Here is a 19,050-nt window from a genome sequence, read left to right as displayed (position 1 = left end):
CTTCATGTAGATTTGAATGGTCAGATAGGATTTATAATCCAGCTTGCTGAGGGAGATGGTGAAAGCGTTTCACTCTGAGACAGTAGGAAGATGGTTTCTGTCCCAGGACTACAGGGGAGGGAACGGAATAGTTTGGTCATGTCAAGAGAAAACTACTGCTTTCAGGAGATAAACTTTCTTCATCACTGATTTTCTGTTATTAACTTATTGTCAGGTTTGAGCTTTTTCTTGTTGTGCTCATCTGTCTAGAAGTGGATGCGTGGAAGAGAAGCGATTCACACAAAGTCACAGGCAGCACGTGGTGGTGAGAGAAGAGTAAAACCAGAATTCCACCAACCGGGTTATTTACACGGTTCGTCCATTTGGGGTAGGAGGTCTAGACCCGTTGGCAGTGGTCAGGATTTAACTCATCTAGACAAAAATGTGACAGCTCTTAGCAGGGGTCTTCCTTCCTTAGCAGGGCTTTTCCCCCTGCCTCGCGCACACGACTGTCTCTCAGTTTCATTCCTGAGGTCTAGGCTTACACATCACCTCCTCAGAGAGGCCTGGCACTGCTCTAAGCTCCTGTCCCTAATTTTCTTCATGCTACTTGGCACTGTTTGTGGCCATGTGAGCATTTGGTGATTTTATGTCTCCCCCGGTAGCCTCCAGTTCACAAGAGCAGAGACGGTATCATTTCCCCAGTCCTCTGTTTTCGGTGCCTAGAGCAATACTAATTATTCCCGAGGGAACAGAAGAGTGGACCAGGGCATGGAGGCTGTTTCCTCCACCTGGAAGGCCACGTCCCCAACCTTTCTCTCTGAGATACTAAAACAAAACTCAGCGGTATTGTGTAAATATCATTTTTTGTTGTGAAAAGTTGCTGTACTTTCTTCTGCTAATAGAATGGTCATTTCCATTTATGTTCCTTAAGCTCTTGCATATGTTTCTATAATTATAGTGGATGCTGAAAACTCGTTAGTTTTATTTTTCTCTAGCCCTATAACACCCACACTGTAGACCCCTTCGTGGCATGATTGTGTCTTGTTCAGCTTCAGGTCCCTTTCACATAGTGGATGGTGGACGCATCAGCATTGTGGATGGTAGGTAGAAGGATGAGGGAGGGAGAGGTTCTGGGGGAGACGAAAGTTGCAGTGGATGCAAAAGCAGCAAAACATTGAGCCCTTTACCAAGGCAAGGGACTTCTGGGTATGTACTATTTTGTAAGAAGGTGGTTTTAGAGTTTTCTAAGTCATTTCCATTTCCGAGGCTTCATAGAAGCAATTGATGCAGGTTGTAGCCATACTTCTCAGAGCTAGTTGATTTTGAACTAGTGCTGTTTCCTGTCTGAGCCCCGATTCCTCATATGTAAACTGCCTCCTATGTACCAATAAGTGCCTCCTTTTTATGAGAAATATCCCATACCTCATGTCATCTTGGACTGTACTGTGCCTCTTTCTGAGGATGCCGGGAACTGCTGCTTCTGGCCAATGATCGGCAGCCGTGTACTGTTGGTGATGAGTATGTAGGAACTTTATTTGAACTGTACAGTGAAGGTTGATTACACTTTGTCTCACAGCGATCAAAGCAGTCACATTGGCAGGCGTGTCCACCGAGAAACCACATGTCCTGAACTTGGCTGGTGAAAAAGAGTGTGATGAATTCACCCCCTCAGGATCCTGGGGGAGCTGGTATTTGTGCCATTAGCCGTTTTATTGTGAGGCAGTTTACTTTTGGAGCGCAATCAAAAAGACCTTTAGTTTGTCAAGTATCAAAAGACTTTCCTATAAAATGCCACCTGATGTTTTAAAAAATGTATTATTGAAAGTCAGTATGACAACAAATCTTCAGACTTGTGCGAATTTTTAGCCTTTACTGCTTTCTCTCTCTCTCTCTTTTTTTTATCCTTTACTGCTTTGCGTTTATCATTATTATTTTTGCTTCTGCTCTGAGTACTGTTTTTCCCAGTTTATGCATTTCTGCATATCCGATGGGTAGGGACAGTCGTGGTGTCAGTGGTAGTTAGAAGTCGTGAGATAAGAGGCAGACAGGATGAGGACACAGAATCAGAGGGAGAGCCCGTGAAGCTACGCTTACAGCTGGCAAACCTAAGGACTTCCGGAATTTCTCTAAACAGCAGGCTTTGGGGCTCAGCTGCAGGCAGCCCAGCACCAGAGCTAGCAGCAACACCAAAAAATTTAGCTGAAGTTAAAGCGTTCTGCTCATCACCGATAGCCCCGCAGCCCACGCTAATGAGAGGGATAAAAGAAAATTAGAAATAAAAGGACATTTGGTGTGGAGCACACACCAAGAGGGAAAACAGGAATTCGGCAGGCTCTCCTGGTCTGCCTTTGCCTGCTAAGGCAAATCAACCATCTCTCTGTTGCGTGAAGGCCGTTCCTCCTGCAGCCCTCCAGAAGAAACGCTGAGCCTGCCCCCCTTTTCCTGAAGCATTTGGAAGTCTGAACACTCCATTTCTCGCCCCTGCCAGCTTTTGAAAATTGGCCTCTCCCCTCTTTGGGATTTAGCAGCAGAGTCAGCAGTGACTCCACAAAGCCCCTTGCACACTGGGGGTTAAGGCCGAGGGTAGGGGCTGGATTTTTCAGGAGTAAGCAGAATCTTAATGCCCTCGCCCCAGATGGCAAGAGGAAATGAAAATATACACCTGAGTGTATTTGCGTGACTTTGGGGCTGCAGGGCTGGCGGTGCTTCCAGCCACACAAGGGTTGCCCACGCTAATAACTATAATCAGACCCAAATTACGCACTGCCAGTTGATTTACTTATTTTCCCCGTCAGAAAGACAATGCCTCACCAACAAGTCGCAGACAGTCCTTTCCCTGTAAAGGCCGGGGTGCTCGATGTACATTCCGAGCCACACGCGGGAGTGCCGAGGAGCCAGCTACCACGGCTCTTTAATCAGGAGTGTTTGTTGATTTGAGCAGAGGCCCTATGCTGTGAAATGAAAACAGAAAACCAAATTTTCTTGAGCAATCTTGCTGTTCCTGCTTCAGGTGCTAGGCCATTTCACTAAAGCAGCTCAGACGAGAATGTCATTAGTTCTTAAGCCCCAGGTGAATTTGCCACTGTTCCACATGATTAAGCCAGATAATTGTGTGTTGATAGCGAATGTGGTTGGTGAAATACAATTTCTAGGACCTTCCTAAACAAACACAATGTAAGAGTGAGTCAGAGTGCTGTCATTTCAGTCCTTTGTCACAGGTTTTGCATGGCAGACATCTCTGGTGAGGGCTGGCGGGTAATTCAGTGGCGATGGCCATCCCTGGGTTCTTAAAGGTGACCTGGTTTGGAAAGTGCATCACACATCATTCTGCATTTGTTTAGGGGAGGGAAAAAAAAAAAATCTCATTAGAGGGCCGGCTCCTACCGGTACCTTGTTTTGGACCCTGAATGTAAATGCTTACTTTAAGTTTGTTTTAAAAAGCATTCGTGATTTCAGAGATCCTTTCTGAAGTGTGTAAAAATACCGACGTCTCCAATGATAAAAACAACAACAACATCTGCCAATGGCAAAATATAGTCGACTTTCGGGGCCAAGTTTTCGGAAGCAGCCAATGTGTTTGCACGTGTGATTTTCTTTCTCACATATAAGTTTCTGTGGATACGAAAATGTCTATTTGTATTTACAAATCAGGTGTCTGTGTCTTCAGTGGCTTTTCCCGCACCTACATATCGAGGTGTCTGTGTCTTCAATGGCTTTTCCTGCACCTAGATATCAAGGCTTTTACCGTTTGTGGTGTGAAGGTGGAAGGTTTTTAATTTGTTGATGGTGGTGTTTGGCATAGGAACTTGGTGATTTTATTATCTATATTTTAAAAGCAAATTTACTTTTCAGAGGGATCATTTTTCCTTGCAATGTGTGCATTGTTTTATACCCCCCTTCCCCTCAAAATTAAAAAAAAATTATAACGTATATTCTGATAGGTTTTTGCGTACAAAGTGCTCATTTGATCATTACGAAAGAGGACAGCCATTGACGTCCGAAGCAAAAAGAATAAAAGCTAAAAATGGAAGCCAAACTAGAAGGTCAGGAAAACAACAGCCCTTTGGCTGGTGTGAGAAAACACACACATCTGAAGTGGGCACAGCTGTGTGGTCGAGGGCTGGCTGCTAATGTGGGCACTTCACAGTCAACAGCAACAGTCAAAATCACGACTGTGAAAAATGCACAACGAAGCCCCAGAGCCCTAGCAGGTATGGAGACAGGATGTCCTCTCTCACATCCCCACTTGAACACTCGCAGTGATGGAGAGGTCCTTGCCTGTGACATGTAGGGTAGTCCTGTGTGTGTCAGGGCCGCAGCACGGTAACCACCTGAGGATGATTGGAAATGCTTTGCCTGGCCCTCTTTTGGGCCATCGCTCAGATGCCTTCCAGGGCTGCAGCCGCCGCCCCCACAGTCTCTGCCCCAGCAACTGCGGCCACATCGGGATCGAGCCTGTCCCCCTGGTGAGTCCTTTCTTCCAGGCATCCTTGATGGCTTGGTCTTCCAGCTCTTCCAAACTCCTCATAAGATACTTGTTGCAATTGTTGTCCCCTTTGTCAAGGGAGGGGAAGAAAAATTTTGGAGGGTAGAAGACAGATAATCCAGGACAGAATTGTTTCGAAAGGAGGTAGCCCTGTGACAGCAGAGTTGGTGGTGGGTTTCTTCTTTTCTGTGCAGTCGGCAAAAGTCCCAGTGGAAGTGGCTGGCAGCCAGAAGGGGGCGCAGCTGAGAGACCCTGCCTGACATGGTGCCTGTAACTCCTCCACTCATCCCTCTTCCAGTTAGAGCACATGGAAACCTGACGCTCTTCGTCTTAAACACTTGGGTTATCATACAGGCATGAAGAACCAATCACTGGGCAAGACCCAGCCTTGACACTGGGAAAGCACCACCCTAGGTGAGAATTCCCGGGATCAGCTGTGACTTTGGACAGCTCACTTCGTCAACACGCTCTTCAGTTTTCTCATTTGTAAAATGGGAAACAAGGTGAGAGTACATCTCATTTATTTACCTGCTCTGGAAGTCCAGGATTCTTTCTAAGTGATATTGGACCATTAAGCTTTGGTGGAGAAAGAATAGAGTTGGGAAGGCAGTGGGACTCCGGGCACAAGAAACTTCGAAGTAGAATAAAAGTATAAGATCCTAAAGTAGGATTGAGGGAAAATGCTTCGTCGCGCATGATGTGGGCTGTTCATGGCTGAGAAGGTGCTGGAAACGAGGGCAGCTTGCCAACCCTTGGCTGACTCTGCCAGCAAGATGATGTTGACCCTATCCAGAGTGGGAAAGCCTCCCCTGCTTTCGAAGATCAACAAATTCCAGGAGATGAGGCACCTTGGGTACAAGGAAACCTTAGTAAGAGCCTGAAGCCCTGCAGAGGTGTTGGAGTTATTACTAGAAGACAGCTTGGTTGCCAGAACAACAAGCACAGAGGAAGCTGGGTCAGAATGCAGTCCAGGGGATCAGCGGGGACCTTTTAGCACTTTAAAAATTAGGATGATGGAGAGAGAAAAGGATCTGTCAGGCTTGAGGACTCTGCCTAACATTCCAGCATCCTGAAAAATTCCGCAGTCTACATGGGGCCGTGTCGTGCTAAGCATAAAGGCGTTTTAAAAAGTAAAGTTAGGGCTTCCCTGGTGGCGCAGTGGTTGAGAGTCCGCCTGCCGATGCAGGGCACACGGGTTCGTGCCCCGGTCCGGGAAGATCCCACATGCCGCGGAGCGGCTGGGCCCGTGAGCCATGGCCGCTGAGCCTGCGCGTCCGGAGCCTGTGCTCCGCAACGGGAGAGGCCACAGCAGTGAGAGGCCCGCGTACCGCAAAAAAAAAAAAAAAAAAAAAAAAGTAAATTTAAAATATTATTGAAAATGGGACGATAGGTTTAAAAAAGTAGAAAGTTGTAAACGGTCAGCTCTGAATCTGGCGTTAGGCATGTTTGTACGGCTAGTTCAGATTTATGTCCATTTCAAAACACGTCTAAAAAACGTTGCTGGTCTCCTTTATTTTAACTTCACAGGAAATCTTTCTGTTGAAGACTGTAGTGTATGGGTCTCTGGGAGCAGAGGGAGTAAGGCAGTTGGCAAAGCTAATCCCGCCCGAAATCTTGAGCCTGACCTTCTGAAAGAGTGGTGGCCAAGCATGTCCAGACTCGCTGCCCACAGCAAGCACATGCCCCTCACCACGGAGCAGGGGCTGCTCTACCAAGTGGCAAACAGCTGAAGCTGGAGCCAAATCACTGGTCCAAGACCTTGGGCGTTTCCTTCACAAAGTGTAGCCCATGTTTAATGGGGAAAAGGGAGGGATGCAGTTGTTCTCTAATGAGAAGCTGGGGTACTGTACTTGTCCACTGGGAGACGGGGGCTATAACCGCGTGATTTCTATGACCAGGAACGGCAGGGATGCTGCTAAACTCACCCGCTCTGTACACAAGGCATCTCTGGCCTCTCTCCCCAGCCGCTTTGCCCCTCCTAGCCTTACCCATTTATGTCTATTAATGCCGCTAAAATGGGGGGAAATGGCTGCATTTTCCCCCAAAAGAGTATAGGGAGGGCTATAAATCAGAGACTAGGTAAGCGAGACTAAAACCCAATCCCATCAGAATGATTAGATTCTGTCCTACAAAGTACTTCATTTGAACATCACTCCTGTGAGTTCTTAGATGTAATATTTGTGGCTCAGAAATGCTTTTTCTTTGTTAAGTGATTGCAACCAAAGGAAAGGAAATGTGTGGCAGCCAGCGTTTTAAAATGAACCATTGTGGCCCTTAGCATTTTATAAGGAATCATAAATTTCAGCTGACAGCTTATTTCTTGATTCCTTTCTAATTAGAGACTTAATAATATATATTTCTTGAAGGAGAAAGTGGCCTGGGCTCTTATGATGCCAGAATCTTTGCTAAAAGAAAACAACCGAGGCAAATGTCAAACCTACGATGGATTCAGTGCATCAGAGAGGTCCTGGACATCGTGCTACTAAATTAAGGGGAAACCAGAAGCATGTTTTAATACTTTTAAATAATTGTGTCTAAATAGCCTTGCTCACTCCTTAAACAGCTAAATCTTTTTAATGCCTCTCAAAAAGGGTTCCAAATGGATTTAAATGGGTTTGATGAATGCGAAATTTCCCTCTCTACTTGTAACATTTCCAGAAATAGTGCAATTAATTTGATTTGCCTATAGGTACAAATCATTAGTAAATTGGGTGCTTCTGTTTGAAGAGATTTCAGTCTTATTTAATCCTTTCAAATCAATGGGTTTTGGTCAAAAATAATCATTCTGTGAATTTTGAGACATCAATCCTCAGTACTGGATTTTTCTATTGTTTTAATACTGTACATCAGAAATTTCGTTAAACTGTCTAATAACTAGGCATCTCCTTTGTGATAAGGACTTTTCACGTGCACTCATCATAAGAGCTTCTCATGCTATTAACAGTTCTTTAGGTCAAAATGTTTTAGGTTCTCTCTTGAATTTTTTTCTTTTATTTACTGGAGTCAGCTCGGCATGAGCCTGCTTGAATGGTTTACTCATCTTTCAGCAGGACTCAAATGTCGGGATTCAGACATGTCTCAAATAATCTCCTTATGATTTTATTCAAATGAACCCTCAAAAACTATTCTTTAGGTGTTTAGACAGGAATTGAGCCTTGCTGAGGATGAGAATGTGCTCACCTGGAAGCTTTGGAATATTTTTGGGAGAAGCCTTTCCATTAGGAAATGCAGTCATTTCATGCTCAACGTCAGGGATCCTATGCAGAAAAACAGATATCTGCCTGAAAACACTCAGTGGATGGTCATTTTCCGTTACCATAAATGGGAAAAATTATGGCCTTCCATGTGAACACAAAATCCCTAGCTAATGTCCTGAATACGATGCAAGTACTCTAAGTGTCCCACATAGCTGTAACAAGCCACTGTGTTAAGATGCACAATGTAAGCTCTACTTCCAGAGCACTAATATATTACCTAGGCTGTTAGCCAACAGTTGTTTTTACTGCTGCTCCATAGCCATTCTTAGCTCCAACATTTAAAGCACATATTCTTTCTGATGACACTTGGTGTGAATTTTAGCATAACTACCCATGATTCTGTGAGTTGCATATGGACTGTAATTCAAGGCTTTTCTGCGTATTGCTTGGTTACACAATTGCTTGGTATGTTGTATTGAGTTTGGGGAATATAAAAATAATACTTCTATATGAACTTTTGTCAAAAAACAATATATTGGAAGACGAAGATAAGTTATGTAGTTTTAAAATTAAAAAGCAAAAGAAGGATTGCTTCTGGCCATGCTGCAGTAACCAACCTGCACTCATGCCATAGATACCTAGAAAACTAGACAAAATCCATGAAATGATTTTTTTAAAGACATTGAACACCAGGCACTGCAGGACTAGGATACTGAAGAAGAGGGAAACAAACAAAGTGAGTGCTATGGACGCCCCAGTTTGCTGCTTGGAGTTCTTTAAAACTGGAGTGTAAGGAGGAAGAACTTAGGCAGAGAAGAGTGGCCTTACTGAGCTGACAAGACAGAGATTGTAGTACAGGTAGTTTCATGTGGCTGGAATTTTCAAAGCAGAGTACCACTGAGGAGAGAGAGAGGGAAGAGGGAGAGAGAGGGAGAGGGAAGGAGAGAGAGAGGAAAGAAGAGAGAAGGGAGAACCCTACAGGAGTTTCCTCAAGACTTTCTATGTACTAAACTGTACATGCATAGAGTAAAACTCCATGATCAGGGCAAAAAAATAATGACTAGTGAGTTGTAAGCTGAATACTTCCAGAGCTCACACAGAGCTGGGAGGCAATCACATTCCAGCTGGTCTGAGTGAAGAAATTCTGTTGCCTTTGCAGGGCCTTCAGTAGAGACCTCAGCAGAGTGAGGTCTTGTTAGTATGGCTAAACTGTCCTCAATAAAGACTACTGTAGGCCCACCCTGATATAGCTTAAAAACAAGCTTCCAAAGGAAAAAAATAACCTGCTAATAACTGTCTGCCAGAACAAAGGTCAACACTTTACATAAAGGCCACAAAATCAAGCACTCAACAATGTAATAACCACAATGTGCAGCATCTAATAAAAATTACTAGACATTTGAAGAAGGAGAATGTGGCCCATACCTGGAGAAAAATCAGTCAATAGAAACAGACACAGAAATAACAGAGATGATACAATTAGCAGATAAGAAATATAAAATGTTATTATAAATATATCCAAGAATTTAAAGGAAAATCATGAGCATAATGGAGATAGAAATGGAAACAATAAAAAGGAAGAAATTGAAACCATAGAACTGAAAAACACAATATCTGAAATGAGAAATTCACTGTATAGGATTAACAGCAGATTAGACATTGCAGAAGAAAAGATCAGTAAATTTGAAGGCAAGACAATAGGAAACAGTGAAACAAAGTACAGGCGTAAAAAGGCTAAAAAGTGGACTGACCTGAAAGACAATACTAACTGGCCTATCATATGTGTATTTTGAATCCTAGCAGGAAAAAGAGAGAAGGGTGCTACAAAATAATTCAAGAATAATGGCCTAAAATTTTCAAGTATAATAAAACTTATAAACCCATTGATCCAAGAAACTCAAAAATCTCAAGTAGGATAAACAGTAAGGTACGTGGTAATGAAATTCATGAAAACCAGTGACAAAGTCAAAAATTTTGAAATCTGATAGAAAAAAAATGCATATTATATTAAGGAGAGTGAAGAAAAGAGTTAGTGCCAATTCTGTTAAGAAACTGTGCAAGCCCAGAGTCAATGAAACATTTTTTAAATGCTGAAAGAACAAAAAATGTCAATGTAGAATTCTACATCCTGTGGGGAAAAAAAAAGCCCTTGAAACTAAAGGTAAAATAAAGACACTTTAAGAAAAACAAATGCTGAGAGAATTTGTCATCAGCAGACCTGCACTACAAGAAACATGAAGGGAAGTTCTCTGGGCCAAATATAAGTAATACCAGATGGAAACTTGGATCTACACAAAAGAGTGAAGAATGTCAAAGATGTTAAATATATGGGTAAATGTTCAATAGTATTTTTTCATTTTTACAGTTATTTAAAAGATAATTGACTGTCTAAAGCTAGTAAACTAATAACAACGTATTGTGGGGTTTCTAACATATACAAAAATATGTGACAAAAATAGTACAGAAGTTGGGAAGTGGGAAAGAGAAGTGTACCCTTGTAAGATTCTTGTGCTATATGTCATGATATAGTATTATTTTAAGGTAAATAAACTCTAAGGTAAAGATGCATATTTTAGATGCTAGAGCAATCACTAAGGGGCAAAACAAAGAGAGATAGCTAAAAACAAACAGACGAGCAAAACCAAACAAAACAAAACACTACCAAGAGTTATCCTACCAGGAAAATATTCAGCAGAGAGACGTTTTGCTGGGTATATCTGGAGATGGATTTATTTGAAGTGTTTGTTCACAGAGTAAAGTTATCTTTATTTTTAAACTCATTCCACAAAAATGTACAAGTGCTACTACACGTCTGCTCGTTGCTGTAGCAGGCAAAGGACTAGAAAGGGCAGAATACCCCACGGAGCTTGGGCAGCTCACAAGGGCTTTCCTGAAAAAGAGTCAAAACTTCATGTGGTTTTGTTTAAATGAAGCCTGTGGAAAGAGGGAGTCTTCTGAAAAAACAAAGCAAAGTGAACAAATAGCACCATTGTATTTACTTCTGGTTGCAGGAGGGACAGGAGTGGTCTCCTCTGAGCATTCACTCCCGCAGGGGATGGAGCAGGGTGGGAACTCTGGGAGCCTGTGGACCCTGCATGCCCCTCCTTGTCTGACGTTTGGCACAAATGTCCAAGGAAGAGCTACGGCCCTTCAATCACGTGATGCAGTTAAGCTTCTTCACCAGGGCCCTTTTCCACCCCTCCATCTCTATTGTGTGATGACGTCTAAGGTAATTAGGACAGTCGTTGTGTGGTGATCTTACTCGAGCCATTTATTTTAGTAAAATTCCCTCATTGTGGACTGAATGTCTGTGTCCCCAGAAAATTCATATGTTGCAGTGCTAACCCCCAGGGGGACTGTTTTTGGAACCGAGACCTCTAAGGAAGTAATTTGGGTTAAATGAGAGGGCAAGGGTGGCCCCTGATCCACTGCGATGAGTGTCGCTGTGAGAGACACATGAGATGTGTGTGTGTGTGTGTGTGTGTGTGTGTGTGTGTGTGTGTGTGTACACTGAGGAAAGGCCATGTGGAGGACAACAAAAAGGTAGCTGCCTGCCACCCAAGATGAGAGCTCTCACCAGACGTCAGCCCCGCGGGCAACTTGATCATGAACTTCTAGCCTCCAGAACTGTGAGGAAATCCATTTCTGTCCTTTAAGCTCCCCAGTCTGTGATAGTAGTTATAGCCACCTGAGGATACTAATATATCCCTGAACAGTCTAAGCAGGGCATTTTAAAACCATGAGCCTCATGTCATGTGTGACCTCGCCAACTGAAGTTTGGGGAAGGATTGGTGCTTTTCGCATCGCTCCTGGGGTCAGAATCGTGTTCCCCTCCATCCGGGCTGGGCCTTCAGTCACCTTCTCTCAGCAGTCAGGCTGGGCCATGGGACTACTGGGCACCAGCCCACTGAACCTGGAGAAGATGCGGTCCCAGGGGCCTCCTTGCCTTCTCTTCCTTTTAATTACTTTTTACCTTTTCATCGTAAGCGCGTATTGTTTCCGCACTATCGTTCTGCTTTCCCTGCCTGTCAACATGCTCCAATCAGAAGCGAGTTGTGTTGGTGTTTCTTGCCTGTAAACTGAAGTGCAGATTTTACGTGTGCTAGGTTATCTGAGTTTCCCCACCCTTATCTCTAGGGAGTATTTCCTGGTAATATGAAGAGACGCTTATAAAAGGATTTCATAGTTTTCAGTCTTGGCCTCTCTTCCTCAAGCTAGGTACTTTTGCAAACAGTGACCAAGTAAAAACAAACAAACAAAAAAACCAAAGAAAAGGTTTTTGAATATTCTTTCCATTGACTGTGTTAAGAAAAAGACCCTCCCTCTGACAGCCAGTTCTTAGCATAACATTCAATATATAGTAAGTGTTCATATAGTAAATGTTCAATAAAAATCAGTGTGTAGGGAATGAATACATTCTGAAATGAACTGTCATAACTGTCTGAAGCTCAATTTGAAAGTGATGATTCTAGGGAATTCCCTGGGAGTCCAGTGGTTAAGGCTCCGCACTTCCACAGCAGGGGGCTCAGGTTCGATCTCTGATCGGGGAGCTAAGTTCCCGCAAGCTGTGTGGCACGGGCCCCCCCACCACCGCCAAAAAAAGGGATGATTCCAAATCATACTGTCCTTTATAAGCTTTTAAAATTCACAGGTTAAGAAATATTTCGATATTTAAATTAAAGCTTTTTCCCAAGGTAATTTTCCTACATGGTGAAAGAAAAATCTTTAATTAATTGAGTAATTTGACCTCCATAAAAACAAAGAGCAGTTGAGCTTTTCCTAAGCGAGTGCACCTAACAGGACTATGTGGGTGGATGCATGGGACCCAGCGCACGTTTCCGTGGTTCATCGCCGACCCTCACTCGTCAGGCTCACTCGTGTGAACACGGGTCCCGGTCACCACTGTTTGTGTGCCTGCTGGCTTTTCCTTATACCATAGAACTTCAGGGAAAATAGCAAGAGATCCAGTGTCCCTCAGGAGATGACTTTCGTTACTAATGCCTGACGAGAGGTATGCGAAACAGACATTTTCCTTTGAACCATCCACTTGTACAATGTGTATTATTCCCCCACGTACACACACACTTTCTTTGTCCCTAACTTGTTGGCCCTTACTCCACCTGCAATAATCCATTAACTTTTCAATGTTGGGAGGTATAGGTAATAAGTTAGAATAGAAGCTACCTCTTTGGATATCATAAAGCAAAGCTTCCCGTGTCAGGGTTAAATGTTTATTCTATATCCTAACGTGATGTAACCCACTGATGTTTTCAAATGAACGCTGCATAGGGGCAGCCCTACAGCAGCGTCTGGGAGGGCGCTGGTTGGATTTCATGTGAAATGCACAAGCCTGAGTCTTCTTTGTAATAGCAGATGACATCTTCATGTTTTAAAAGGTCTTCTGTCTTGATGGAAGGATTAGAATATACAAGGCAAGAACGTGTGTGAAACCCTTTCTTTTGACAGCGAGGGAAGTAAAATGAGGGAAGCTAATTAGTTTATAGGGTCTCAGTTTTGTTTCACTGCTCACATCCTGGAAGGCCTGTCCTCAGAGGTATGGAGATGTCACAGGTTGCCCCAGGTCACAGTATTGCCTACATCAGCCGTCGGGGTCCAAGCATTGCCTACGTCAGCCGTCGGGCTCAGAACAGTGTTCACAAAAAAATGTCAATATGGGAAATGGGTGCTGTGAACCTTTCTCATGGGACATGCTTCCACACCCAAGTGCGTGTCTCTGCCATGGCCTGACTTGCATCAGAAAACCAAGAAAACAACAAATGGTTTCACTTTCTTTTCTTCCCCTTCCCATTTCGAATCCCAACGTTTTGGTCCACATTACCTTATTTTGCAGGAAAACAAAACAACAACAACAAAACCTTTGCAAACCTGCCAGGAGACAGAGAGGCAGGAAGAATATGAAGCAAGGAAGAACACTTTTGAGTTGAGCTAGCAAAAGCCACTGTGTTTGCTGGAGGGGAGCAGATTAAAGCGATCTGAACACTTCATTTCCCTATGGGGCCTGCCTATATGAGAGCAATTCAGGGTCCACTGCACAGAGCGATGGAACGTCCCTTTCACACCAGCCTGCCCCCCGTGGTCTTTATCAAATTTAAATGACCTGTGCCCACCAGGACAGATGTATACAGTTGTGCGTGTTGGCTAGGTATGCCGCATCGTAGATGCTGGTAGACTTCTTATGCATGAAACTATGGATTGGTGGCTCAGGATACAAATTATATTTTAATATGATCAGCAAGGTTTCAGGTAGACCCCCCAAGGTTCCCAGCTTTGGGGATTTGACTTGTTTTTGAGCTCAGAATCCTGAATACTTCTAAAATCCATCTTCCAGGTACAACTCTGATGGAATGACTCACCTAATAAATCGTCTTGTCAGGGAGTCGGAGAGCTGCAGTGTAGTGTTCAGCGCGGCTTAGACAGCCACCCGCCACCTAATCAGAACAACAGTCCTGCCCTGCAGCTGATGAAGGTAAGCACCGTAATGCACTCAGTCCAGTGGGAAAGTTCCAGGTCTCCACACATCTGGGATTGAAACATTCCCTGTGATCACTCACTCTCAGTGGAAGGTCTCAACCCTTTGCATTGCCACGTGTGGGATCTCTGGATGCCCCAAGAATCCACCACCAGCTAGGACAGTCCTTTTTTTTCCTTCCTTTTCTTTTCTCATCCTTTTTTTTTTGTTACTTTGCGAAGGGGTCTACAAGGAAGGGTACCAGTAGCAAGAGGCCTGTGTCCTGGCTGGAAAGGGTGTCGCAAAAGCATTAGGAGTTTGGGTGAAGGTGAAAGCTGTCAGGCTGTGAAAAATGGCATCGGTGTTGGCTGACCTGAAATAGGGCTGTAAAGTTCTATTCCTCACAAAGGCAAGATATATTATTGCTGTAACGCCATTATTCTGCTCCATCACTTCTAAACCTTGTTCCCATTATCTGCAAGTTAAATATAACCCAATGTAAAAACAGGAAGGACAGCGCCGAGTTGTCCAGCTTAACAGCACACACTTAAAACATAATAGAGCACTTGTTACTGTATTTTATGGAACGGAAACTCCAAATGTAAAGATGTATTAAGGAAATATCTCAAAGTTATTAGGGAAGGATATTTACAATTACAGATTGCTTTATATTATGCTTTTATGAACATCTCAGGAAATGAAATAGCCCTCAGCTGTAGAGAGTGAAGAGCGAGGTAATTTTCCTTAATACGGGTGATAAAATTAATCTGATTGAAATCGCGGGTGATTATTTCTCAGAATACTGAGTGGCAGTACAATCACTTACACTCTTTTATATTTTTTTAGTCAAAGCTCGGGTAGATGAAAGCTAATTACAAAGTAGTGATGTGAAGCGCTAAGGAAATAGTTTGTATAGCACAGAACAGGCACGGCTAATTGGGGTTTGTGATTACACAGATTGTTGTTAAGGAGAATTAACTACCAGCAGTCTCTCCTGCAAAGCTTCTCATCAAGGCAAAGTAAAAATAGACACTGGATCTGTTATTTATCTAATTATGCCTTGAATATTTTCACAACCATGTTACACACCCTCAAATGGTTGGTTGTTCAAAAACTTTCGGTCCCACGCTGCTTGTGATCAAAGCGGCGATATGAATTTTTTGACACCGGGCACTCCCCAGATCACTTTCCCCAAATCCCTGTTCACAGGGGACGTCCGTTGAGGCCTTCGGCGTGGGGAGGCTGGGTGGGGATTACTGCGCCTGCTGGTACAGAGGATGTGATGATAGGGGGCGGTCCTGTGTGATAGAGCTTTATGGATACCTAGACGCCACCGGTTCAACGTGTTTATATCAGAGGTGACCTTATCGCAGGCAACGTAGTAACTTCAGGAGAGCTTTGAGGCCTTCAGTGGGTAAAAATGAATTCATTAGAAAGGCACCAGATCCCCTTGACCTATAGCAATAATGTATTGCCTCCTTCTCGTGGTCATGCTCCTAATCCTTATATGTCCCTGAAAGCCCTCATTTATAGGATTTGTTGAAGCTTGTATCAGAGTCTGTTGAAGAAATAATTAGTCCTAATGACCACCTGTTTAATCAGTCTTCCTTCCTTTCTTCCTTCCATCCTTCCTTCCTTCCTTCCTTCCTTTCTTTTTCTTTCTTTCTTTCTTTCTTTCTTTCTTTCTTTCTTTCTTTCTTTCTTTTTCTTTCTTTCTTTTCTTTCTTTCTTTCTTTCTTTCCTTCTTTCCTTCTTCTTTCCTTCCTTCCTTTTTCTTTCTTTCTTTCTTTCTTTTTCTTTCTTTCCTTCTTCCTTCTTTCCTTCCTTTTTCTTTCTTTCTTTCTTTCTTTTTTCTTTCCTTCCTTCCTTCCTTCCTTCCTTCCTTTCTTTCTGTCTTCCTTCCTTTCTTTTCTTTCTTTCTTTCTTTCTGTCTGTCTGTCTTTTAAAATTTGTTGGCCACACGGCATGTGAGATCTTAGTTCCCTGACCAGGAATCGAACCCATGCCCCCTGCAGTGGAAGCTGGGAGCCTTACCCACTGGACTGCCAGGGAAGCCCCTAATCGGTACTTCTTGAATTGAGGGCCAGGACAGTAAAAACTGCCGGCAGGAGCTCAGGCAGAAGCCCCATCACATGCTCGCTATCCTGTCTTTACCTGTCTCCCTCCTAATCTGTGAAGCCCGGAGCCCTCTCATCACCAGCCTGGTGTTTTGCTGTCCTGCCATCCTCCCTCCCTTTCAGTCCTGCACTCCTTCAGTTAGCGATTATCGAGGGCCTCCTCCATGGGCAGGACCCTGGGTCCTCTCCAGGAGGGAAAATCGCCTCATCACTCGCTTTTGTAAGATCATGGGGATCTCACCCGTCTTCTCCTGGCCCTGCTGGCGGTGGCTTTGGGAGGCTACTGTGAGCCTGTGGGACGTGTGGAGGGATGGAGAAGACACCTTGAAGGCAAAGCTCTGTGAATCAAACAGTTGTAAAGGCAGTGCCGTAAGTATGCCATTATGAAAGGCACTTCCTAGAATAATTCCGCCTCAGATGAAATGCAGATTTATTGACAAGGTGATATTTTCTGAAGACAAGGTGTCTTCTGGAAGTCTCATTTGAATGGTGACAAACAGCATCTCTCAGGATGTGAGCGGGTGCGAGAGTAAGTGCGTAGCGTGGGAGCATCGCTGTTTGGCTTGGTGATACCCCTCCGCTGCGCAGACCAAACGTAATAGCTTCACAGATTGCTTTAATAGACCGAAGATGAACCAGCAGCATGCATTGGTAACACAACTTAGAGATCTCCACTCCTGCTTATTTGCTTATGGTTTCTTTTCTTCTTTCTCACTGGTCTGCTTTTTGTTTAACCTTCGTAATGAAAATGACCAAGTTGCTTCGGGAAATTATGCACTCGGTTTAATTTTGAACGTGGGGAGAGCAGGAGGGAAACACACAGTCTCTCCTTCCTTTGCTCTGGTTAGCATCTGAGAAAGTTCTCCTTGTGTGGATAGATATAGCTAGTTCCTAAAATTGTATTTCCCGCATTCCTCTTCTTATTAACAGTTTTGCTATGACGAATATGCTAGGCAACAGTCTGTGGATGATATCTGCAATTTCACTGCCTTCCTATGTGAAAAGAAGATAAAAATTATATTATATATGGTTGTATGCAAATGACAGAGGCCCTGGCTTTGTGCTTCAGTAATTCTTATATGTGCCTCTTCCTTGTACACTTCAAATGACAGGTACTGGAAATTAAATCGTTTCCAATAAAAATCCTGTAACCGAAATGAATCCCCACTGTATAATTAGGATATCTCGACCATAAAAGGTGATCATGTGTCTTCCATTTTTGAAGAAACCCCGCCCCCTGATCAGCATTGATGGAACCCTGGACAGATTAGATCTTTAATTCTTATGAAAGAGACATAATACTCATCCTTTACGATGAGCCTTCTGTTGGGGCGACAGGCTTAAGCTGACACTGTTCCCAAGGATCAGAACTGTGTTCCATGATTCATATGAGAGACAGGAAATAAAACATAAAGTGTGGGGGGGGAAGGTCTCTGCATTATATTAGACACACATGGAAGAAGTATCGTCTTCCCCAGATGCCAAGAGGTACCTCCAACATCTAACCCACGAAGATGGCCCACTTTGGTGTGTAACGTCTTGGGGCCACTGTGGGGTGTCATGGATCCTGAACTTCCCATTCTTACCATCTGATCAAAACAAAATCGTAACTTCAGGCTAACATCTCTCTACTCACTACTAATGCAGTCTCTCCCCCAACATGGTAGAGGCAAGGTGTAAAGATGTGGGGATGAGAAACCAGGATTCAGATCCTGGCTGGCCCCCTGGCAGGTCCCTAGCTGGGACTCCTTGGGCAGGTTATTATTGGTTCCAGTCCCCATTTCCCCACCTGAAAAATGTTGACGGCAAGAGACCTCTATATGGATCAAATAAGTTAGCCTGCCCAACAGCTATAGAACCTCTTTGTTCTGGTTTGCTCAGACCTTGGAGGATGGTTTTAGGCCAGAAGATGGAGCCCCTCAAAGTATTACTATTCTTTAGGTGCGGGCAGGTCAGGTCAGTGGTAATGGATACACAAGGCAAGCCATTTAGAAGAGAAAACGCCGTCAACAATGATGAAGAAACAGAAAATTTTAAAAGAGAGAGAAGGTACTGAAAATTTGTTAGCAAAGCTCATGAGCTGTGAATCTCTAAACTGTCAGCATAACAATGAGTAACAGTAGTTTGGTTCCAATTTTCTGTAATTTATTTATAATATGACGAGCCCCCTGTCCCTTGTCAAAAAAATCTACAAATCACTCCTAAAACACAAATAATCGTCACATTAAGAGGAACAAATTATAACACTGAAATATGTCCTTGGGCTGGAAACAAGGAAACAATGTAAAAGAGGAATTGCACACTACAAAAATATGGCCTAATGATACGTATTAAAATAATTACACATAGTTAGCAATTCTCCTCAGATAATTGATTGAACTTGGTCCCATGACTGTCGAGTTTGCCAGCTCTCTGGATATTTCTGTTTCAGAGGATTTTGACATTGATGTCATTTTTTTCTCCTCACAAAGTGGGGGGAAAAAATAAGGAAAAGTCAGAATTTGCTCATAGACTTAGATAAAACAGAAATTCAGCCCATAGATGCAAACACAAATTTTTGTAAATGTAAAATAAAGACAGATATTTAATATCTGGATTAAAGGTTATTTACTGAATCTCTGGACAAATATTATACAATGTATTCTAATCTAGAAATATTTTAAATTCAATGATGCCAGATTCACTGTGATTATTGTTATAAGAGATGTCTAAATATATTACAAATATTCATATAACACTTCAATGTTAAGAATTTTATGTTTCAATATTTTGCAGTTTTAAATACATTCCAACTTAATA

This window comes from Lagenorhynchus albirostris, chromosome 13 (assembly GCF_949774975.1).
Source record: "Lagenorhynchus albirostris chromosome 13, mLagAlb1.1, whole genome shotgun sequence".
In the NCBI taxonomy this organism is placed as follows: domain Eukaryota; kingdom Metazoa; phylum Chordata; class Mammalia; order Artiodactyla; family Delphinidae; genus Lagenorhynchus; species Lagenorhynchus albirostris.
Note: the sequence above shows the minus strand (reverse complement) of the source record.